The 17799-nt window shown below is 45.4% G+C and overlaps 1 pseudogene; it reads right to left on the reverse strand.

Annotated features, from left to right (window-relative positions):
- Window positions 1-368: 368 nt before the first annotated feature.
- Window positions 369-17799, reverse strand: part of LOC119951530 — a 38766-nt pseudogene continuing 21335 nt past the window's right edge.

The following is a 17799-nucleotide window of genomic DNA, read 5'->3' on the forward strand; positions in this document are numbered from 1 at the left end:
CACGGGAAGAATGTGCAAACTCCACACGGACAGTGATCAAGGGTCGGGATCGAACCTGAATCCTCAGCGCCGTGAGACAGCAGTGCTAACCACTGCACCGCCGTGCTGCTCAAGATCAGTCGTGAACTTATTGAATGGGGGAGCAGGCTCGAGGGGCCGAGTGGCCTATTCCTGCTCCTAATTCGTATTTACCACATCCTTTATAATAGATTGTCGCATTTTCCCTCCTACTGATGTCAGGCTAATGGGTCTGTGGTTCCCGTTTTCTCTCTCCCTCCTTAGTGGGGTTACATTTACCCCCTTCCAATCTGCAGGAACCATTTCAGAATCTATAGAATTTTGAAAGATGATCACCAATGTATCCACTATCTCTACAGCCGCCTCTTTCAACACTCTGGGATGTAGAGCATCAGCTTTAGGGGATTTATTAACTTTCAACCACATTAATTTCTCCAGTATTACTTTTTAACTAATACCAATACTTTCACCAATACTTTAATTTCCTGGTGCTCAAGAGTCTCTTGTTTCTCTAGTATTTTTGGAATTATTTCTCTATCTTCCTCCGTGAAGACAGACACACATTGTTTAGTTTCTCTGCCATTTCCTTATTCCTCATTATAAACTCTCCTGTCTCTGCCTGGAATGGACCCACATTGGTCTTTGCTAATCTTTTCCTTTTCACATTCCTATAGGAGCTTTTCCAGTCAGTTTTTATGTTTCTCACCAGTTTGCTCTCACATTCTATTTTCTCTTCATCAGTTTCTTGGTCCTCCTTTGCTGAATTCTAAAACAAGTTCCCAAATCCTCAGGTTTACTACAATTTTGGCCACTTTATGAACCTCTTCCTTTGATCTAATGGAATCTATAACTTTTCTTGTTAGCCAAGATTGCATCATTTTTCCTGTCGGGTTTTTGTCCCTTAAAGCAATATATTTGTTGTATTTATGTGAAACGAAAGTCATCAAAGTCCCAGAGGACTATAGGCTGATCTCCCCTTTGAGAGAGAGCTGATTGGTGGTGATTTAACCTGACAGTCACCATACCTCAGGCGAGGTTAATGTTGAGAAGGCGGGGTCTTCATGGATAACCTCAGCTGGTACGGGATTTGAAGCCGCACTGTTCAAGTGACTCTGCATCATAAACCTGTCGTCCAGCCAACTGAGCTAACTGACCCTTCGTAAGTATGTAATAATTCCTTAAAAATTAGCTACTGCCCGTCTCCCAACATACCTCTTAATTAGTTTACTAGACCACCTCAGACAACTTGCCCTCATATCCTGATCGTTTTCTTCTCTGAGAAACACCCAGATAAATTTAACAAAGGAATCATGTAACCACCATAGCCCATCTTCATGGCAATGTGGCACGAGTTTGATGATTCCAAACAGAAATGGGAAGAAAATATCTTCAAACGTCTAAAAACACCCATTCATTCTGTCATCCTTGTTAAATTTCAAACCACGTATTCGCAGAGAGCATCAGCCCACTGGAGGCCAAGTCGTGAGACCGACCATTCGAACACAAAGAAACCATCCGACCCACCCGACTGATCAACTGCCAGAATGAATGGAATGAAGTCCTGGATGTAATTGAGAGCAGTATCTAACACGTGTAATCACTCGTGAACTTGTTGGTGTCTCAGCAAGTGTGATGAATCACGAAATCCCTTTCCACATTGAGAGCATGTGAATGGCCTCTCCCCAGTGTGAACTCGCTTATGATTCTGCAGGTTGGATGAAACACTGAAACTCTTCCCACACTGAGAGCAGATGAACGGCCTCTCCCCAGTGTGAACTCGCCGGTGTCTCACCAGGTTGCCCAGAAGAGTGAATCCCTTTCCACACTGAGAGCAGGTGAATGGTCGCTCCCCAGTGTGAACTCGCTGATGTAGTTGCAAGCTTGATGAATCACTGAATCCTTTTCCACACTCAGGGCAGGTGAATGGCCTCTCTCCAGTGTGAACTTGCTGGTGTCTCAACAGGTGGGATGACAGAGTGAATCCCTTTCCACATGTGGAACAGGTGAAGGGCCGCTCCCCGGTGTGAACTTGCTGGTGTCTCAGCAGGTGGAATGATTGAGCAAATCCCTTCCCACACTGAGAACAGATGAATGGCCTCTCCCCAGTGTGAACTCGCTGGTGTTTCTGCAGGGTGGATGACAGAGTGAATCCCTTCCCACACTGAGAGCAGGTGAATGGCCTCTCTCCCGTGTGAATGCATCGATGAGCTTCCAGCTCCTTGGAGGCTTTGAACCTCTTCATACAGTCTCTACATGTCCACAGTTTCTCCATGGTTTGTGTCTCCTTCTATCTCTCCAGGTTGGGCAATCAGCTGAAATCTTGACAACACAGAACACGTGTACAGTCTTTCCCCGCTCTGAATGGTGTGATTTTTTTGGGCTCTGTAACTGGTTAAAGCTCTTTCCACAATCAGCGCACTGGAACACTCTCACTCAGGGGTGTGTGTGCGCCTCGGAGCTTTATTAGTCACACTAATGTTTAAAATCTTTTGAAGGAGATAGATCGGGCAAACATTTCTCCCTCTAGATTCAAAGACCAGTGATATTTGGGTCCCAAGGAACCAAGTGACTCTGCCAGATCGAGACGTGATATTTGAGATTCCTCCTCTTCTAATATCCTGTAAAACATAATTTGCAAAGGACATCACCATCAGTACAGGGTAGAAATTCAAAACAGACAATTATGGTTTCCCTGGAACATTCTTTCCTCTCTCATTCCCCAAAACCTGTAAATCTCCATCCCACACACTCTCCCTCCATTCTCACTCTGCTGTATCTAATATTCGCTCTCCCAATTCCCCTGAAGGTGCTGATTCAGGCTCATTGACAGATCCATGCTCGCTGCTTCCTGTCTTAAGAATTAGAAGTTACAGTCAGCCATTTGGCCCATCAAGCTTGAACAACCATTCAATGAGATCATTCGCTGATCTATCTCAGCACCATTTCCCCACACCATCCTCATATCCCTTGATGTCTTCAATTTCTAGAAACCTATCAATCTCTGTCCTGAAACTACTTGATGGCTGAGGCTCCACAGTCCCCTGGAGTAAAGAATTCCACATCCTTGAATGAAGGATTCCACATCCTCTCCGTATGTTAGTTTTCTTTCCATTTCCTGACCTGTTCCCCATAACCCCGAACTAACTTGCCAATTATAAACCTGCGTTACTTATCCCTAAATCTCTTCAATGATCCCGACCTCTACTGGTCCCTGTGGAAGAGCATTTCAGAGACTAAAAACTCTCTGAGGGAAGAGATGAATGGAAATATATAATGTAGCTACAGTACAATATTACACAACTAGAAATAAGAAGAAATGTACTTTATTACAGAACCATAAATAATAAATGTAAAGTTTAATGGCAAATTTTCATCCTGGAGCCCAGTCACCAGCGTTGTCCCAGAGGGATCAGTGCTGGGTCCTCTGCTATTTGTGATTTTTATCAATGACTTGGATGATGGTGTTGAAGGTTGGGTTAGTAAATTTGCTGATGACACGAAGATTGGTGGAGCAGTGGATAATGTGGAGGGCTGTTGTATGCTGCAAAGAGACATTGATAGGATGCAGAGCTGGGCTGAAAAGTGGCAGATGGCGTTTAACTCTGATAAGTGTGAGGTGATTCATTTTGGTAGGGCAAATTTGAATGCGGATTACAGGGTTAACGGCAGGTTTCCGAAGAATGTGGAGGAACAGAGAGATCTCGGAGTTCATGTCCACAGATCTCTGAAAGTTGCCACCCAAGTGGATAGAGCCATGAAGAAAGCCTGTAGTGTGCTAGCATTTATTAACAGGGGGATTGAGTTTATGTACCATGAGGTTATGCGGCAACTGTACAAGACCTTGGTTAGACCACATTTGGAGTATTATGTGCAGTTCTGGTCACCTCATTATAGGAAGGATGTGGAAGCATTGGAAAGGTTGCAAAGGAGATTTACCAGGATTCTGCCTGGATTGGAGGGTAGGTCTTATGAGGAAAGGTTGAGGGACCTAGGGCGTTTCTCATTGGAGCGAAGGAGGATGAGAGGTGACTTAATTGAGGTGTATAAGATGATGAGAGGGATAGATAGAGTGGACGTTCAGTGACTTTTTCCTCGGGTGGATGAAGGGGGCATAACTACAAGGTTCATGGTGGAAGATATAGGAGGGATGTCAGAGGTAGGTTCTTTACTCAGAGTGGTTGGGGCATGGAAAGCACTCCCAGTTATGGTACTGGAGTCGGACACTTTGGGAACTTTCAAGCGGTTATTGGATAGGCATAGGGAATGCACTATAATGATTGGGAGTAGGTTGATTTGATCTTAGTTTCAGACTAGTTCGGCACAACATCGTGGGCCGAATGGCCTGTACTGTGCTGTACAGTTCTATGTTCTATATACCATATAACAACACTAGACATATCTCTGTCCAATAGTAATTTACTGTCCCTTAAATGTCAGCCATCTCCTGGGGAAAGCAGCCCTTTAATTGTGAACATTAGGAAAGAGACCATCCTTTTAGCCAGACAAATAAATGTGTCAAGCTGAGGGAGCAAAGGATGTCAATGTCTTTAAGAGAGAGAGAGAGAGATACCTGGGCCAAACTTTCCAGAGTCTGCACCCTTCCTGGATTCACTTCCTTTCCCTTCAGTTGCTGCAAGTGACCAATTGAAGGTGAGAATGAGAAAAGAAATGGAAAGGGGAAGAAAAGAAAGTGTTCTACTCACAGATGTTGGAAACAGGAAGAAAATGCAATCTCTGTGAAGCTCGAGCTTCATCACACAAAACTCGCACCGGGATTGGTTGGAGGACTAGAGTCCGTCCGGTCTTCCAAATCTTCCCATTGGTTACCCGACGCCTGAAGACACCAGGCAACGGAAGTCACTGTTGACATCAAGTAACGCCAGCTATTTGGCCAATAGGAAACGCAACCTCCCGCACATGCGCATCATATCCTCTACCTATAACATGCGCAGTTCCGGGCCGCCCGCTCGCGCGCTGCATAGAGCGGTTCTCCCAGCGCAAGGGGATTATGGGAGCTGGGGGCCGCCATTATTCATCCGGAGCCCAGTCTCCAAACCCCTGGGACTGGAATGAAAAGGGGCGGGGCGCAGTGACGTCATCCTGATACAAAGTATATCTGGGTAGTCAGTGGTTGGATTGTGACTCCCCCCCTTAGCAAAACAGTTTGTTACCTTCAGGTGTAACGATTTAGCCACCTGGGTGACATTGGGGAGGGCAACAGGTGAGAGTGAAACTGAACCAGAGGGTCAGCACCTTCAGGGGAGGAGAATTGGGGGGAAACATGAGGAGAATAGTGGGATTAATTAGTGTTAAAATCAATAAGGACAAGAGAGCGTTTGGGAGGACAGATATTTATTATTTTAGAGGGAGAATTACTTTGCTGTTTTACTGCTGCTCAAGACTAAACCAAATTGACCAGTTGGGGTTTATTTTTGCTGATGTTAGAGGTCTCTGTAACTTAGCAGGAATTTAATATTCTGAATGGACGTCTAATGAATCAGCTTTGGATTGAACATCCTGTGTCATCTCCTTGATGTGGAATCAGTTGTGTCTTGCTGGGTGATCAGTTCCTCTTTAAGAACTGCTGTTTGTGATTTCTCCTCGTTCATTCACGACTCTCAGCTGAAATCAATTCACAATCAAACAGTTCATTTTCAGCATCGCACCCAAACAAATCCTTGTTGTGGAATTGACAATTCCAAGTCTGAAATTTTCCGCTGATTGAAATGACATAAAATGGACATCAAAGAAACAGACCATTCGGCTCACCTGGTCTGTGATGTTTTTTGCACTCAACATATGCCTCTTCCCAGTCCTCTTCACCTTCCCTGTCAGTCAGGGCTCAGTCTGAGGTCATGTCCCCATTCAGGACTGGAGAACAAAACTCCTGTGGTCTGGTTCAGGAATCAGTGTTGGGTTCACTGTTATTTGTGATTTATATTAATGATTTGGATGAGAATTTAGGAGGCATGGTTAGTAAGTTTGCAGATGACACCAGGATTGGTGGCATAATGAACAGTGAAGAAGGTCATCTAGGATTGCAACAGGATCTTGATCAATTGGGCCAGTGGGCCGATGAATGGCAGATGATTTTTAATTTAGATAAATGTGAGGTGATGTATTTTGGTAGATCGAATCAGGGCAGGACCTACTGAGTTAATGGTAGGCTGTTGGGGAGAGTTATAGGACAAGAGATCGAGGAGTACAGGTTCATAGCTCTTTGAAAGTGGAGTCACAGGTGGACAGGGTGGTGAAGAAGACATTTGGCATGCTTGATTTTATTGGTCAGAACATTGAATACAGGAGTTGTATAAGACATTAGTAAGGCCACACTTAGAATATTATGTACAGTTCTGGTCACCCTATTATAGAAAGGATATTATTAAACTGGAATGAGTGCAGAAAAGATTTACTAGGACGCTACCAGGACTTGATGGTTTGGGTTACAAGGAGTGGCTGGATAGACTAGGACTTTTTTCCGTGGAGCATAGGAGTCATAGGGGTGATCTTATAGATGTCTGTGAAGTAATGTGGGGAATAGATAAGGTAGATAGTCAGCATCTTTTCCCAAAGGTAGGAGAGTCTAAAACTAGAGGGCACAGGTTTAAGGTGAGGGGGGAGAGATACAAAAGGGTCCAGAGGGGCAATTTTTTGTTGTAAGTGTCTGGAATGAGCTGCCAGAGGCAGTAGTAGAGGCGGGTACAATTTTGTTTTTTTTAAATGCATTTGGACAGTTATATGGGAAAGGTGGGTATAGAGGGATATGGGCCAAATGCGGACAATTGGGACTACCTTAGTGGTAAAAACTGGACGGTGTGGACAAGTTGGGCCACAGGGCCTGTTTCCAAGCTGTAAGTCTCCATGACTCATGCCTGCCCTCTTGTGCAGTGCTGAGGGAGTACTGCTCTGTTGAAAGTCCGTCTTTCAGGTGAGATGTGAGTGAGGCCTGCCTTACCTGCTTGGTTAGATTTAAAACACCTCACATTATTTTCGAAGAAGAGCCGGGGAGTCACCCCCAGTGTCCTGGTCAATATTTATCCCTCAATCAACATCACAAAAACAGATCATCTGCTCATTATCACATTGCTGTCCCTTCTCAATAGGTTGTGGGGAGTCTACAAAAGGATACAAATAGGTTAAGTAAATGGGAAATATTTGCAGATGCAGTATAATGTGGGAGAAAAAAAATCAAAGAACAATACAGCACAGGAACAGGCTCTTTGGCCCTCCAAGCCTGGGCCGATCATAATACCATCCCTGGCCAAAACGCTCAGCACTTCCTAGTGCCATATCCCTCTCTACTCATCTAATCCACCTATTTGTCGAGATGCCTTTTGAACACTGTTAATGTATCTGCTTCCGACTTCCGATAGTGGCCATGGTATGAGTGGTCGCACATTTGGTGGCTCCTGCTCAAGGCGGTTTTGTTGGTCCTTTTTGCCAATTAAATGGTGGATGTTTTAATCAAAAAAGTGGTGGAGGAAGACTATACTCCATTGGTGAATGGATTTGTGGACCAGAAATGTTATTAGAAGAAAAGAGCTGTTGGAGGAAGAAACTTTTCCTGCGACACAGGGAAAGATGGTGGAGAGCAAGGGCCCGGCCCTACCACTTCAATGGTCGATGGAGTAGCTGGTGGACTTTTTGAATGAGAAGTTCAGTCAGCAGAGAAGAGAAGCTCTGGAGGACCTGGCAAAGACGGTGATCGCGGGGATCGATCATGTGGAGCTGAGGTTGGACACCCAGAGTCAGGTGATCCAGAAAGCGGAGGAGGTGATGGGGGAGCACGAGGAGCAGCCTACTTTGTTGGCGGCTGAAATGGGGATGTTGAAGGATACTCAGAAGCGGCTCAAGGAGAAAGTAGAGGGTGTGGTGAACCGCTCCTGGAGGCTAAATTTGAGGATTATGGGGATGCCAGTGGGCATCGAGGGAGCAGACGCTGGCTTTTGTGTAGCCAAAATGCTGGAGAAGCTGCTGGGGAGGGGGGCCTTCGACCAGCACCTGGAGGTGGATCGGGCGCACAGGGCGCTGATGAAGAAGCCGCAGGCAAACGAGCCGCTGAGGGCGATGGCGGTGCGGTTGCACCGGTTCCTTGATAAAGAAAAGATCTTGAGGTGGGCGAGGCAGGCGAGGCGAAGCACCTGGGAGGATAATGAAAGGGAGTGAGCAGGTGATTAGTGTGTTAGTAGAGGTTTAGATTGTTGTTTTGTTTGGTTGGGGAGGGAACTGCTGACAGGGGTGGGGCGTTTGAAGTACGATGAGAAAGGTGTTGGTGATGGTGGACATCCGAGGTCGGGCCTCTAGGGTTGCGTGACGTGGGCCGGAGGCTGGGGCAAGAGGGGCTATGGTTGATTGGCTGGTGAGGGGAGAAGGGGGGGGGGGGAATGGATGGATGGATGGGGAGTCCCCCGACTAGGTTGATCACGTGGAATGTGAGAGGACTGAAGGGGCTGGTCAAGAGGTCCCGCATGTTCGCGCATTTGAGGAGCTTAAAGGCGGATGTGGCATTCTTGCAGGAAACACACTTGAAGATTGGGGTTCAGACCAAGCTAAGGAAATGGTGGGTAGGTTAGGTCTTCCATTCAGGATTAGATATGAAGTGGGATGTGGCGGTCCTAATAAATGTGCGGGTAGTGATTGAGGTGGGGAATATAGTAGCAGACTCAGGGGGAGGTTCATAACGATGAGCGGGAAATTAGAGGGGCTGTTGGTGGTCCTGGTGAACATTTATGTCCTGAACTGTGACGATGTTGAGTTTAAGAGGCGGGTGCTGGGGAAGGTTCCGGACCTGGACTCGCACCAGCTGGCAATGGGGAGGGATTTTAATGCAGTTATTTTGCCGAAATTGGAACGGTCGAGTCCGAAGCCAGGGAGGGTATCAGCGGGGCGAGGGAATTGAAAGGGTTTATGGAGCGCATGGGAAGATTGGACCCATGGAGGTTTGGTAGGCTGAGGGCGAAGGAATTTTTGTTTCTCTCCCATGTACATAGGGTGTACTCTCGAATCAACTATTTCCTGATGGATAGGACATTGTTGGCGGGAGTGGTCAGCTCGGAGTACTTGCCGATTGTGGTTTCAGACCATGCGCTGCATTTGTTGGACTTGCAGGTGGATTGGGGGGACGGGGGGCAGCGCCGGAGGGGGGGGGGGGCAGCACCCGCAGTGCAGGTTATATGTGGGATATTAGCGGATGAGGAAGTTTGTGAGCGGGTGAGGGCTACTATTCGGAGGTATGTCTGGGAGGTCTCGGCACTCACACTATGGGAGGTGCTGAGAGCAGTGGTCAGGGGGGAGTTTATATCGATATGTGCACAAAGGGACAAGATGGAGCGGGCTGAGATGGTGAGGTTGACAGATAAGATCCTGCAGGTTGATAGGAGGTACTCGGTGGCCGCAGAGGGCTGGGCTGTTGAAAGAGCGGCAGAAACCCCAGATGGAGTTTGGGCTGGAGACTCCGGGTAAGTCAGTAGGGCAGTTGAGGAAGTCTATGAATATGGGGAAAAGGCGAATAGGATGTTGACACACCAATTGAGGAAAAAGGAGGTGGCGAGGGAGATCGGAAAGCTGAAGGATAGGAGGGGGAACAAGGCCTTAGACCCGGTGGGGGTGAATGGGGTATTTGAGGACTTTTACAAGGGACGATTTGATTCGGACTCTCCGGCCGGGGTGGAGGCAATGAGTTATTTTCTGGACAGGTTGGAGTTCCCCAAGGTGGAGGAGGACCGGCTGGAAGGGCTGGAAGCTCCCATTGAATTGGTGATGGTGATGGAGCGTACAGGTGGGGAAGGGCCCGGATGGCTTCCCAGTGGAATTTTACAAAAAATTCTCAGGAAACCTGGGACCCCTGCTGGTAAGGACATTAAATGAGGCAAAGGAGAAGGAGGAACTTCCCTCCACGTTGTTGCAGGCCTCGATTTCCTTAATTTCAAAGAAGGATAAGGACCCGGAGCAGAGTGGGTCCGGCCGGCCAGTTTCATTGCTAAATGAAGATACCTAGTTGCTGGCTGAGGTCTTAGCCTCACGGATTGAGGACTGTGTGCTGGGGGTGATAGGAGAAGACCAGACAGGGTTTGTTAAGGGGAGGCATCTGTCGGGCAATATTAGGCATTTGTTGAACATTAAATTCCATTTGCCATTTCTCTGCCCAAGCCTCCAACCTCATAGAATAGAATTTACAGTGCAGAAGGAGGCCATTCAGCCCATCGAGTCTGCACCAGCTCTTGGAAGGTCAACAACTCCACCCTATCCCCATAACCCAGTAACTCCACCCAACACTAAGGGCAATTATAGACACTAAGGGCAATTTATCATGGCCAATCCACCTAACCTACACATCTTTGGACTGTGGGAGGAAACCGGAGCACCCGGAGGAAACCCACGCACACACGGGGAGGATGTGCAGACTCCGCACAGACAGTGACCCAAGCCGGAATCGAACCTGTGACCCTGGAGCTGTGAAGCGATTGTGCTATCCACAATGCTACCGTGCTGCCCTATCTATGTCCTGCTGTATCCTTTGACAATCCTCAACACTATCTGCCACTCCACCAACGGTGTCATCCACAAACTTCCTAATCAGGCCAGCTACATTTTCCTCCAAATCATTTATATATACTACCAACAACAGAGGCCCCAGCACAGATCCCTATGGAACACCATTAGTCAGAACCTTCCATTCAGAAAAACACCCTTCTACTGCTACCCTTTGCCTTCTGTGATCGAGCCAGTTCTGTATCCATCTTGCCACCTCACCTCTGATCCCGTGTGACTTCACCTTTTGTACCAATCTGCCATGAGGTACCTTGTCAAAGCCTTTACTGAAGCCTATGTAAACAACATCCACCGCCCTCCCCACATCAATCATCTTTGTCACCTCCTCAAAAAACTCTATCAACTTAGTGATGCTCGACGTCCCCTTCACAAAACCATGCTGTCTATCGCTAATCATTTGTTTCCAAATGGGTCTAAATCCTGTCCCTGAGGATTCTCCCCAATAATTTACCTACTACCGACATGAGGTTCACTGGCCAACGTTTCCTGGATTATCCCTGCTACCTTTCTTAAACAGCGGTACCACATTAGTTATTCTCCAGTCCTCTGGGTTCTCACCTGTCGCCAATGAGGATACAAAGATGTTAGTCATGGTCCCAGCAGTTTCCTCCCTTGCTTCCCTTAGTACTCTGGGATAAACCCCATCTGGCCCAGGAGACTTATCCACCTTAATATCTTTTAAAAGACCCAATACCTCCTCCGTTTTGATATCGACATGACCCAGACTGTCCACACACTTTACCCAAGAATCATCTTCCACAAAGTCCTTTTCTTTGGTGAACGCTGATGCAAAGTATTCATTTTGTATCGCGCCCATTTCCTCTGGCTCAACACATAGATTCCCCCCCCCCCCCATTGTGCTTAAGTGATCCAACCCTTTCCTTGGCCACCTTCTTGCATTTTACATATGAATAAAAACCTTTAGGATTCACCTTAAACCTACTTGCCAAGGACTTTTCATGACCTCTCCTAGCCTTCCTAATTTCCCACTTAAGTACCTTCCTACTCAGCACGGTGGCGCAGTTGTTAGCACTGTCTCCTCACGCTGCCAAGGTCACAGGTTCAATCCCGGCTATGGGTCACTGTCCGTGTGGTGTTTGTACATTTTCCCCGTGTTCATGTGGTTTTCGCCCCCACAACCCAAAAATGTGCAGGGTAGGTGGATTGGCCAGGCTAAATTGCCCCTTACTTGGAAAAAATGAATTGGGTACTCTAATTTTTTTTTTTAAAGTACCTTCCTACTTTCTTTATATTCCTCAAGGGTTTCAACTGTCTCCATCCTTCTAGACCGGACAAAAGCCTCCTTTTTTTTCTGGCAATGCTCACAATAACCCTAGTTTTCCAAGGCTCCCTAAACTTCCCAGACTTATCCTTTGTTCTCTCAGGAACGTGACTTTTCCTGAATCCTAATCAATTGTGGATTGCAAGACTCCCACATGTCCGATGTTGATTTACCCTCCAACAGCTGCACCCAATCCAAATTCTTTGATTCCTGTCTCATGTTATCGTAATTTGCCTTTCCCCAGTTTAGCACCTCAACGCGAGGGTTACCCTCATCCCTGTCCAAAAGTACCCCAAAACTTATGGAATTGTGGTCACTACTCCAAAAATGTTCCCCTACTGAAACCTCAACCACCTGTCCAGGTTCATTCCGCAATATTAGGTATTGAAGGCTTCCTGGCTAAATCTTACAAACTCTGCCCCATCTAAACCCCTAGCATTAAGTGAGTCTCTGTCAATATAGAGGAAATTTAAATCCCCTACCGCAACACCCATGTTACTTTTGCACCGATCCAAAATCTCTGTATCTATCTGCTCCTCTATCATTTGCTGGCAGTTGGGGGGCCTGTAATAAATGCTCAACATTGTGATTGCCCCCCTTCCTGTTCCTGAGGTCTACCCAGATTGCCTCATTGTATGAGCCCTCTGAGGTGGCCTCCCATAGTACGGCTACAATATTCTCAGAGGCTATGAATGTGTTCACTTTGGCAGGAGGAATAGAGAAGCAGTGTCCTATTTAAATGGAGAGAGATTGCAATACTCAGTGTTACAGAGGGATCTGGTGTCCTAGCACACGATTTAGAATGAATTAGTGTACAGGTACAGCAAGTGACTAGGAAATCAACTGGAATATTAATGTTTCTCCCAAGGAGAAATGGAAGCTGCAACTGTGCAGGGCCTTGGTGAGACCACATCTGGAATATTGTGCGCTGCATCTTCACCTTGCTTGAAAAACAAAGATATAATTGTGTTAGCTGCAGTTCAGAGAAGGTTCACTCGACTCATTCCTGGGGATGAGGGGCCCCTCTTTTGAAGAAAGGTTAGTGAAGGATTTAGGTTATTCCGGACCTGATAATACTTTATTAATAACCTATGCCCTAGGTTAACCCACCAAAAGAGGGAAACCTGTTTTCCTGCCAAGACTCAGAATGGATCTCACGAAGGGAGAATGCTTTTCCGGGTCTCAAGACAATTAAACAGGATCTCAGTTACTTTTTATGGGGAAGGTTCAGATGCGTCACTCATAACTAAATTGCTACCTCTGTCGTTGTGGGTCCTAGTCATTTAAAGCTTCCTAAATGAGTGTCCAGGAGTTTAAACTTTGAGAGTAATTCTCACACAGTATAATTTTAATCAAAGTATTTTTATTGGAAAAATACTCCCAAAAGATACACACAGAATTGCAGAGTTAAAAATATAAATTGATTAACAGTCTTTAGTTATCTGTTAATAATATAAAAACCTGTTAACAGTTCTTTGTTATCTGCTAACACACTAACTTCTCTTAAGAGAATGAGATATCTGAAACATGGAAAATCCTAAAGTATCTCCTATCAATTTCTTAATACATTTCTAAAAAGTTAAACAAAAACATACGTACAAAACCTGAGGATTTGTCTGGCGAGGCAAGCTTGAAGAACAGAGCTTTGACCCACACTCCTGCAGGGGAGTGAGAAAGGTACATCTCTGCCAAAAATGCCCCTCTTTTTATGTACATTAAATTATCTTATCAGTCAAGAACTGCATGTTATCTTGTCACTTATTGTTGGTTAATTACCTATAGACAAATGGCTAATTGGATGTATTATCATCAATACATATTTTAATGATTGTGGTGTCTGTGTAAATGACAGGTGTCTTAAGATATATTGGCAAAGGGGACTCGAATAGAGGCCTGTCTTTTTTCAGTGTTGTCATGTTCTTTAGATACCAAAACAGACACTTTTTGTGAGGGTGTTTAGTCTAAGTGTCAAGAGTTATATAGTTAAGGAAGAATTAGTGTATTATTAATCTGAAGAATTTCCTGTCCTCATTGTTTGACTATTTATAGGTATAGGGAGTGATCCCAAAGAATTTATGCTGTGTCAAAGGAAGGTCTTTCTTATCCTGTAATTATTTGTATTAATGAGCCTTTGAAACCAGCTCCGAGTTTCTCCCAGCAAGTGGTAACTTCTACATGACCTTTAGCTGAAGTGGTTTTATTCCACTTTGAATTAAAATGCTGTTTGTATTAATGCCTTATTTTAAACCGAATTCTGCGGCCGACGTGACATTCATCACAGGTTGGGCCCATACACTCTGGAGTTTAGATGAAGGAGAGGTGATATTATAGAAACATTTACAGTCCTGAGGGGATTTAATAGGGTAGAAGTCAGGAGGGGCAGCACGGTAGCACAGTGGTTAGCACAGTTGCTTCACAGCTCCAGGGTCCCAGGTTCAGTTCCCGGCTTGGGTCACTGTCTGTGCGGAGTCTGCACGTTCTCCCTGTGCCTGCGTGGGTTTCTTCCGCGGTCCTCCCACAGTCCAAAGATGTGCAAGTTCGGTGGATTGGCCATGCTAAACTGTCCTCAGAATCCAAAAAGGTTAGGTGGGGTTACTGGGTTACACGGAAACGTTAGAAGTGTGGGCTTAAATGGGGTGCCCTTTCCAAGAGCTGGTGCAGACTCGATGGGCCGAATGGCCTCCTTCTGCACTGTAAATTCTATGATTCTATGATTTGTGGGCGAGTCGAGAACCAGTGGACACAGTTTATCAATATGAGGTCCACCATTCAGACAGAGATTGAGAGGAATGTTTTTCTCACAGAGGGTGTTTAGTCTGTGGAATTCTCTTCCCCAGAGAGCAGTGGGGCTGGGTCATTGAATATTCAGGGCAGAGTTAGACAGATTATTGACAAAGGAGACAAGGGTTGTGGGGGTGAGGCAGGAAAGTGGAGTTGAGGTCAAAACCAGATCAGCCGTGATCTTATAGAATGGGGCAGCAGGTTCAAAGGGCTCAATGGCATACTCCTGTTCCTATGTTCCTATCTTGTTTTACCTAAATTTGCTGCCACGTTTCCTACACAACAGTGACTACACTTCAGAAAGTACATCATTGGCTGGAAAGTGCATCAAGAAATCCAGTGGCCCTGAAAGGTGTTACACAAATACAAGTCTTTTGTTCAATCTGCCAATCCCTATGTTCCTTTCTCTGTCATGGACCTTTCCAGCTTCCCCTTAAAGTCGCGCACACATTGACACTCAAATTGGGAAAGGAACCAAAGGTGGCATTTGGGAAATCTTGTTTGCAGAGAGAGTGGTGAGGATATGGAAGGTTCTGTCTGAGAGGGTGGTGCAGGCAGATCCAATCATCGTTTTCTAAAGGGAATTGGGTAAATTCTATGAAGGGAAGGAATTTGCAGGGTTACAGTGTTGTATTTTATATTTTCCCCGCGTCTTGACTGTGATAGAGAAATTCAAACAGCATTCATTAGATAAGCAAAACTGAACTTTATTCACTAATTAGAACTGCTAGCAGAAATTGGCTGATACTTGGAAAGTCGGAAGGCAGTCAATTACAAACTGCGGAGTCCGTCCCAAGTCTGCGATAGTACAGAAAAGAAGGCGATTCTTATACATTATAGGATCAAGATAACATGAATACAGCTTGGTCAGGAATTTGATTGAAAGTAAAACATAAGTAATAATCGTTACAATGGCGTCACCTTCTGACCTTTAGGGGACTTGAGTTTCATATCATTATCTTGTCTTTGTTTTAAGAAAGGGAAGAAGTTGTTTACATACAGAAAGAGACAGTTGTTCAGCTTGTTATGTATAAAGACTACTTCTAGCTCCAAGCCTTATCTAGACTCTCAGAGTCACCCAGTTCCCAAGACATGCTGACCTCGGCTGTCTCTGTATTCTGGGCCTTAGGTTATATGAAAATCAGTTTAAATTCACTTGTACCAAGAAGACTTGACTAGTTTTCCCATCATGCCATTATTTGCTTCACACAATACTACACTCCCCCCTTTTGTCATATCATGACAACTAGCTAAATAGGTATATCCATGATTCGTTTGAAAATGCATTTACACAAGCAGGAAAGCAATCCTATCCCTAATAGCATTAGTAGCAGTAGAATAAAGGCCTTAAAGATCCAATCAAATAATCCATGACCCAACCACAGGTTATAGTCGTGAAATTCACTGCCAATTTCTTGAATTTGAGCAGCCTGTCTCTTAATATGGTCGGCCAGGTTAGTGATATTTTCAGAGCCATCTGGAATGTAAGTACAGCACTCTTGGCCTATGATAGCGCACGTTCCTCCCTGCGAGGCTAACAGATAATCCAAAGCCAGTCGATTTTGTAATGCCACGGTCCGGACAGTCACTAGCTCAGCTGAGACCTCGGCCAGTGCCTGTCCAGAGTCCCTGGCTTCTGTTGCAGTTATGTTTGCCAGATGTTCCAATGCTGAGGCCATGTAGATCAGTTCGTTGGATGCCTTGCCCGTTCCGTACAAGGGAAAGGCCATCATAAGGAATTGTTCCATTTTAGAATTTGTTCTTTTTGCTCGCGAGGGAGAGTGCTTAAGGATGGGTCGGTGATGCATTTGGGGTATGACATATCCCAAAAAGCAGGATCCTGTCCAATCAATGGGGAGACACGGATATGCTTTAGTGCCGCATATGAAATAGGTTCCATTATAGGCTGTAAAATCATCAGCTGATGTCATCCAGGGGATTGTATTGGTAGGTTGCACCTACTTTGCCCCATTAACTTTCCTTTCCCTGATTTATTAAAACATATGGAACCTTGAACATTATACGAGTGGACAGTGAGGGAGGGTGGAGTTAAGGCATGATTACAGGTAGGTTGATACGAAGCTGAAAATTTAGCCATGTCATAGCCAGCAGATCTCCATATTTTCATATTCCCCCTATCTCCCCTGATTCCTGTTTGATTTTGTCGTACAATCCATTCAACTGTTTCTGTGGTATGAAAGGGGAGGGATTGGAGAGGTATTCCTTCCCTTGAATGGACAGGGATGTGGGTGCAAACCCAACACTTGCTAATATTCAATTTTTCGGTGTAAAGATATGACATATGTAAATAGGTATTGGAAGGCAGGTCTCGTTTAGTTCGTTTTTTTTACTACCGAGTGGCCATCAAGGCTAAATAGTCCAGAAAGTCCAAAAATTATACTGAAGATCTTCATCCTGTGTTCTCGTCTGGATTGGAGACTATCTTCTTGCAATCGGATATATGTATCTAACTTGAACGTCCTTCAAGTTTGACCGAAGTTGGCGTCGTCAGTAGTACGAGGAATGGTCCACTCCAGCGTTGTCCTAGTTTCTTTCTAACCCAGTTTTTTCATCAACACGTGGTCTCCGGGTTTGACCACTGGATACCAAGGGACGGCTGTCCCTGTCATTACTGGTAGATGTACCTGTTTTACCTGTGAGTGAAGAAACTTCAAAGAAAGTGTTAATTGCATCAAATAGTTCTGCATTTGTTCCCCCATCACATTGTCTACTCCCTCTAGGGGTTTTTCATGGGCATCCCAGGGAGTCCTCATTGGCCGACCATAGACTATCTCTGCAGCTGACAGTCCGGTCCGCGAATGGGGAGTCACTTGCATGTGAAACAGCGCCAAGGGTAATACTTTTAGCCAATTTAACCCAGTTTCTTTTGTTAATTTAGATAATTTTTCTTTTAAAGTCCCATTGGCTCTTTCCAGAATTCCTGCTGCCTGCGGGTGATACGCGCAGTGCAGTTGCTGTTTAATTACAAGGGCTTTGCACAATTCAGTATTGATCCGAGCTACAAAATGTGGTCCATTGTCTGAGCTCACCATTTTGGGTACCCCAAAACGAGGAATGACTTCCGTTAACAACAACTTCACTACTGTATGTGCCATACAATTAGTGGTGGGGAAGGCTTCAATCCATTTACTAAACACATTGATTAT

The sequence above is a fragment of the Scyliorhinus canicula genome, chromosome 17, assembly GCF_902713615.1.
Source record: "Scyliorhinus canicula chromosome 17, sScyCan1.1, whole genome shotgun sequence".
Classification (NCBI taxonomy): Eukaryota; Metazoa; Chordata; class Chondrichthyes; order Carcharhiniformes; family Scyliorhinidae; genus Scyliorhinus; species Scyliorhinus canicula.